Source organism: Macrotis lagotis, chromosome 4, assembly GCF_037893015.1.
Source record: "Macrotis lagotis isolate mMagLag1 chromosome 4, bilby.v1.9.chrom.fasta, whole genome shotgun sequence".
Taxonomy (NCBI): Eukaryota; Metazoa; Chordata; class Mammalia; order Peramelemorphia; family Peramelidae; genus Macrotis; species Macrotis lagotis.
This window is the reverse complement of record NC_133661.1, coordinates 227,340,395-227,347,916: the sequence shown is the minus strand read 5'-3', so window position 1 is coordinate 227,347,916 and position 7,522 is coordinate 227,340,395.

Sequence of the window (7,522 nt, the reverse complement as noted above, 5' to 3'; positions counted from 1 at the left end):
GTTGAAGTCTCATTATTGTACCAAACTCATTCTCAACTGAGGCCATCATGTGCCATTTACAACAGTATTTGAGATAGCCAGGAAATTCAGGAATGTCTTTCATGACCTTACCCTGATCTTCTGAAGTTTTAATTATTCACCCATCATTTGAGCCTAATTCAGATTCCAGTTCCTCTTTTGAAGCCTTCCCAGGCTCCTGACTCCCACACCTAGGATTAATAATTGTCTTTTCTCTACCCCCAACTTCACATAGCACTTTATCTCTTATATACTTAAAAGGTATAGTTTTGTACTATAGTTACAGTAATTCATCTCTGTATCATATACCCCTTCTAAGTTGTAAATTCTCTGTGGACAGACTGTGCTCTTCAATCTTTGTATTTTCTGCCCCACCCCCCCCCCCCCGCCCCGGCCTAGCACAGTGCTCTCTCCTCACATAGCAAGCACCTAAAAATGTTGGGAGAATGAATAATGTCTGTCAATCCTCTCTAATTGCACCCCTTGAAACTTACCCTGCTCCTCACTACCTTGAGGGTAGGGACCGTTTGTTTTTATCTTTGTATTCCCAGGATCTTGCCTGAAAATTAATAAACAATATGTTGAATTAAATCTGCAGTCCGACTCTTGATCTGAACCACTTCTAGGTGTGAATGTCTTGATACCCCTTTAAACTGTCTTTTCTCTGGAAAACTCTTCCCTGACTAACCCAAACTGATGTGAATTCAAGTTTTCAAAGAGAAAAATTTCAGAAATTATGAGAATTTATTCATAAGGATTAGACAGCAATTGGACAAACTCCATGGCCTTCCCCAGTCTTCACAGAGAACAATGTCACCAGGACCCCAACAGTATGTTTCTAACATGGGACAATAGGACCACTTGTCTGAATACCAGTAGGATGGTCAGAGAGGAGACTCTTCTTGTGATGCCAGGTCATGTTAATGTTATCCAGTGATAGCAACAGTCAAATTGCTGCCCAGAAACATCAAGGCTGCTTGTAGAAAAAAGATGCTATTATTTTTCTCAGGGTTATTTCTGATCAAACTGAATCATACAGAACAAAAATAACCAACAGAAATTATGCTTCAAGTGAGCAATAAAAGAAAAGAGGCTCATTTAATGGGAAAGAGAAATAATACTTTTCAATTTATCTTAAAGGATTTTTTAAAGGCTGTGACTCTCTACAATCTTCAAGGTCCAATTCCACTATAAACTACTCTTGGAAGATTTCAATGATTATAGGCAGCTTCAGAATTTTATTTTTCTTGTTTAGAATCTTTCTCATAGCAAACAATCTATAGCACCAATAATTATTATAAAGCATAATTCTACCTTGCAGCTTTAAAGTACTGTAAGATAAGTAGGGTTAGATATGACAGTAGATAAGAGTCAGGATTTAGAGTCAGAAAAATCCAAGTTTTAATCCTACCTCACAGATGAATGGTTATCAGCTGTATGACCCTGTGCACATCACTTGGTCACTGTCTGCCCCATTTTTCTCTTATGTGAAATGTGGGATGGTCTCTGTCAACTGAACCAAACTGGCCTCTAACCTGTGGATGACCAAAGACAGGACAGTCAGGAATCAAAGAGAAGTTTCATTTCAAAGTGAGGGAAATGGCTTGCAAGTCCTCTTTAATGTGACTGAACCTTGATTTATTTATACACTTGTGACTAGGCAAAGACTCATTGTTGTAAAGCAAAGTAGTAAGACACAACAGTGACAATGAGATAAGGTTGTTTAGTGACATAAAGTCATTAGAAGCAAAGTTTCATGTTTGAGCCTGTCTGTGCTTGCCCAAACTCAAAGACCATCAATTCCAGAAGATAACTGATGGTCTTTGAGTTTGGGCAAGCACAGACAGTGTGCAAAGTGCAAAGGACTGTTGTTATGCCAATCTCAGGGCAAAGATTTCTTGCTGGACTTTAACTCTGTCAAATAGAGTGTCTCCTAGTATCCTGACACCTCTAATGTCCCATCTATTTTATAATGAATAAACTGGGTCTCCAAAATTTGGAGATATTTGTACAGACACACACTCTTATACATTTACATATATGTGTATATGTATGTAAATGTCTCTTTCTGAAGAAGGGAGAGCTAGCCACCTTGAAGAAGAAACTACCCTTTGTCCTCCAAAAAATAACAATGAGGTAGACCCATAAGTGCTGACCCAAAGGGTCAAAGGAAAAAAGAAGTAAATAATGGTGTTTGGTGATTCCCTGATATGGACTACTGAGGTAACTATTTGTCATCCTAACAGCAACAGAAAGGTCTTTGGTCTTCCTGGAATGTAAGACTTGTCAAATGAGGTGACTAGGACTTGAGTCTAAGAATTCATATGGGCACAAATGATGAAGGCAGAGGAACCAGAGAGCATCACTGAAGATGATAAAGTCTTGGGAAAAGAAATAGAATACAATAAGAACACAGGTGATATTTTCATCACTACTGCCCATTGACAATAAGGGACTCTGAAGAGAAAGGCAGATTTGGGAAGCAAACAGCTGGATGAAAAAATAGCATTTTAGAATGGCGTTTGGATTTTGGAGATAAATGGTATGCTCCTATACAAGGATGGAGTACATTTAATAGTAAGAATGTATCTTCCTGGAGCTTTGAAAAGTCAATCAAATAAAAAGAAAGGGGGAAAGAGAAAGTTACTGCCATCAAGTTAGCTGTCTTAGAGTGTAACTATGATCCAGAAAAAAAACAAGTGGTAGTTCCTGTAAATGTATGCCCTGGTGGTGAAAGGTCAAGATAAAAAAGTAAAAATAAAATAAAAAGGGAAGGCCTTCCAGTGTAAGATAAATATTCCTTAACTTAGAAATGGTTGGAGGCTTAAATAGTTTAATTCCATTACCTGCATATGAAGAGGTCAGCAAAGTCAAAGAACTTTCTACCAGGACACAGGATATATTTATATCTTTAATCATAGTCACTCATTTTCCTAAGGCCCCAGTAGTATTAAAGAAAGTATAGCTGGCCAAATTGGGAACAATCATAAGTCAAGTCATAAGTCATAAGTCAGAGAAATGGCTTGAGAAATCAGTCCTAGAAGCAGAAGAGGTTATTTAAAAAAAAAAAGAATTTGAACTTCCCCTATATCCTGCCTAGAGATGGCAAAGAGAATGGATGATCTGAGAGATCTAAAAAAGGCTCCTGTGAATCTTAGAATGAATTGTTTCTTTTATAGAAAGAACAAAGTTATATTCCATCTGAAAAGAACACTATAACACATTCAGTTGAAAAACATGCACTACCACCAAGCCAGGTCAATAACTTAAAATGGTGAATAGCTGTAGCTATATTTATCAAAGAGAAAGCCTAGGGACAGTAGCAGAATAACTCATCCAGCAAAGACAGGGTCCATGACAAGAGCACCTCAGGGAACACTATATCCTAGCCCACCAGTAGTAACTCAGGGGCAGGATGTTGAGCTCAGTTCAGCAGAAGTCCAATGACAAAGTACTATCTTCTCTGTCCATCTCAGCTGCAGACAAATCCAATGAGGAGCCAGTTCAATAGTCAAATGACCTGTCTGACCCAGCCAGCAAGGAGATTAGTTCCTCTAAACAAGTTAGAGCAAGTTAGAGCAAGTCAGAGAAACTCATCCATGACTAACAGCATGCCCTTTGAGGATACCCTCCAGAGAAAGAAAGAACATTGAGACCCTACCTTATTAGAGCTGTGAGTTCCTTTGGTCCTATGTATTCCATACATGTATACTTCATTATTATTGTAGCTTAAGTTTCTATTCACTGTCTTCCCCTTGCCCTACCACTCTCTGTGTGTATTTGTTGGAAAGTGTGTCATTGATTTGGAGGAAAACTCTTTGTAACTACTATTTTTAAAATGCCACTTGAATAAATACCTTTGCTAAAGAATTACATCTACTGACTGATTTTTAAGGGGAAACCACTCATTGACCCCAATGAATCATGAATCAGTATTAGGAAAATAACTACTTATAGGGCTACCATCTATAATCCTGAAAGTAACAGAATGGCCCCTCAAACTGTCAGTACTAGTATCTGCCAGTAAATTGGGGGAGAAAGAGACATTCAAGAAAGGAGCTAGATCAATTGTCTTAGACATCCTGCATAAATGAATGGACTACAGTGGCAGAGCCAAGATGGGGGCATGAATCTAGGAAGCAATCAAAGCTGTTCCTGAAACAACTTTAAATGAAACTTCTTCACAAACCCTAATGCTACAGATGCTACAAAAAAAATGAAAATAGTTCTCAGTTCACAGAATCATGGAGAAACTTCATTAAAACATAAAAGGGAAGTATAGCCCAGCACAGGTAGAAGAACTACAAAGCCAGTTGGAGGCTTTTAGCCACAGTACAGCTCAGGTCCAAGCTCAGCAAGACAGTGGTGCAGCAGGTCAGCAGTGAGGGTCCTGGTCCCAGTTCAGAAGACATGGTTCAAGGCCTGGCAACACTGGTGCCACAGATGGAACTGAATTGGACTACCTAAAGGAAGGAACAAACATGCATAGGCAACAACTTGGCTAATGAAAAACAAAGGCTATCCTAAAGGAGAGAACAAACCTCTGCATAGGCAATATATTGGCAAGCAGAAAGCCAGAGCTACCCTAAAGGAGGGAACAAACTGCTAAGGTGTAAGTATAAAAGAATCATGCCATAGGCAAGCAATAGGCCAGGGACCAGATGCCAGCCCCAGTACAAAAAGCTTGGAACTATACTCCCTTTGCTCCAGGAGCAGAGCTCAACTATCATAATGAGTAAAAACAAGTCAAAACAAACAAATTAAAAACCACTAAGCATACCTGAAAAGTATGATGAAAAGCCATCTCAGAAGAGGAAAGATGAAATGCTACATGTGAAGCCTCAAAGGAGTTTATGAATTGACCTCAAAAAGACTTCTTAGAAGTGCTCAGAAAGGATTTTAAAAACCATAGAAGAGAGGAAGAAGAAAAATGGAGAAAAGAAATGAGAGCCATGCAAGAGAATTATGAAAAACTGACTGAAGAAATTAACTCCTTTTAAAAGCCAACTGAAAAAGGAATACAACTCATTTAAAAGCAAAATTAATCAACTGGAAAAGGAAACACAAAAGCTAACTGAAGAAAATAAAACCCTAAGTCTTAGAACTGAACAAATGGAAACTAATGACTCTATGAGACACCAAGATTCTGTGAAACAAAACCAAAAGGTTTAAAGAATAAAAGGAAATGTAAAGTAGCTCTTAGGAAAAAGACCAACCTAGAAAATAGATCCAGGAAAGATAATTCACAAATTATTGGTCTATGTGAAAGCCTTGCTCCAAAAAAGAGCCTGAAAAAATATCTTTCAGGAAATTATCATGGAAAACTGCCCTAATAATCTAGAAGAACACAAAATAGTCCTTGAAAGAATCCAAAGTAAAATGGAAAAGGTAAACAGAAAGGAGGAAAAAATCTTGGTCAATAACATTAAACTGGATACATTCTTACATGGGAAGACAATATTTTGTAATTCTTGAGAATTTTATTTCTCTTATTTAGATTGATCATGAAAGTGAAGATGCTTTAGCTGATACTTTAGTTCATGAGGGTTGTATACAGTTGGAAGGAGTGTAGGGTATAAGTATAAAAGAATCATGAAATAATTTTGCTTTACAGGTACTTTAGCTCACAAGGGTCGTATTTCTCTTGGAATAAAAGGAGGGTGTGTACTTAGAGGTCTAAATATAAATGGATCATGAAGTGATTTATATATATATATATATATATATATATATATACTTTAGCTCATGAGCATTATATTTCTATAAAGGGCACTTGGAAAGAAGAAGTGATATAAATTTATTATAATTTGATAATGTTTATGGTTCTTGAGAATGATATTTCTAATGGGACAGTTGAGGGGAGTGTGCTTGGATATAGGTTGTGATAGGTTGTGAATGGTTGGATATAGGTTGTGAATGTTAATGAACTGACTATGAGGTAATGAGGCCTATAAATCAATCAATCAACCAACCATTGAGAATATCAGGACAGATAAAAGGAATATATCTTGACAGAGGTTGCGGGTACAAGTCAAGTTTAAAATAACTAAAATGTGAAAAGAAGGATTATATAAGGAGAAGGTGAGGCTTTAGAGGATAAATAATAATACATAAAGTGGCACAAAGTCTATTTTAGTAGAGGGAAAGAAGAAAGGGTGTGAGCACTGAGTAAATCTTACTCTCAATAGATTTGGCCCACAGAGGGAATAATATAGATTCCCATTTTGGTTTAAAATTTTATTGCAGCTTACAAGGAAATAGGAGGGGGAAGGGGAAAAAAAGGGGAAGAAGGGAATGATAAAAGGGAGGGCAAAAGCAAGAATAAAGGTACAATTAAACATAATGTAAAAGTCAAAATGAAAAGTAAAGGGGGAAAGGAAGAAGAAAATGAAAAGGACTGATAGAAAAAAAGGTTGATCAAGAGGCCACAGTCTGAATCAAAGCATTGATAAGTAGAAACAAGGGGAAAGAAAAAAGAATTCTACAAATGGTGGAAGATAGCAGTGAGGAAAATACAGAGTTAGTAATCATAACTGTAAATTAGAATGGGATGAATGCTTCAATTAAAACAGAAGTGGATAGCAGAGTGGATTAAAAATCAGAATCCTACAATATTATTGTTCACAAGAAACATTTAAAGTAGAGAGAGATACACAGAAGATAAAGGCAAAAAACTGAAACAAAATATATTATGCTTCAGTAGAAGTTTAAAAAAGCAATCCTGATTTCAGAAAAAGCAAAAGCAAAAATAGATCTCATTGAAAGAACTAACCAATATGGTGCTGATACCTCAGTCAGGAAGAGCTAAAACAAAGAAAATTTTAGACCAATAACCATAAAGAATATTGATGCAAAAATTTTAAATACAATTTTAGCAAAGAGATGACAAGTTAAATACTATGGTAATACACCATGATCAGTTAGACAAGGATGGCTCAATATTAGGATAAAAATAAGCCCAATTGACCTTATCAATAACAAAATTAACAGAAATCATATAATTATCTCAATAGATGCTGAAAAAGCCTTTGACAAAATACAGCACCCATTCCTAACTAAAAACACTAGAGAACATAGGGATAAATGAAGTTTTCCTTAAAATGATAAGCAGTATCTATCTAAAATCATCAACAAGCATTATATGGATTGGGGATAAACTAGCAGTATTTCCAATAAAATCAGGGGTAAAACAAGAATAACTATTATCACCCTCTACTATTCAATATTGAATTAGAAATGTTAGCTTTAGCAATAAAAGAAGAAAAATAAATTGAAGAAATTAGAATAGGCAATGAGGAAGCAAAACTTTCACTCTTTGCAGATGATAAGTATTATGGAATACTTAGAGAACTCTAGAAAATCAACTAAAAAGTACTTGAAACAATTATCAACTTTAGCAAAGTTGCTGGATATAAAATAAGCCCACATAAATCATTAGCATTTCTAAGAAATAAAAAGAGAAGTTCCATTTAAATTATTACAGACAACATAAAATACTTGGGAA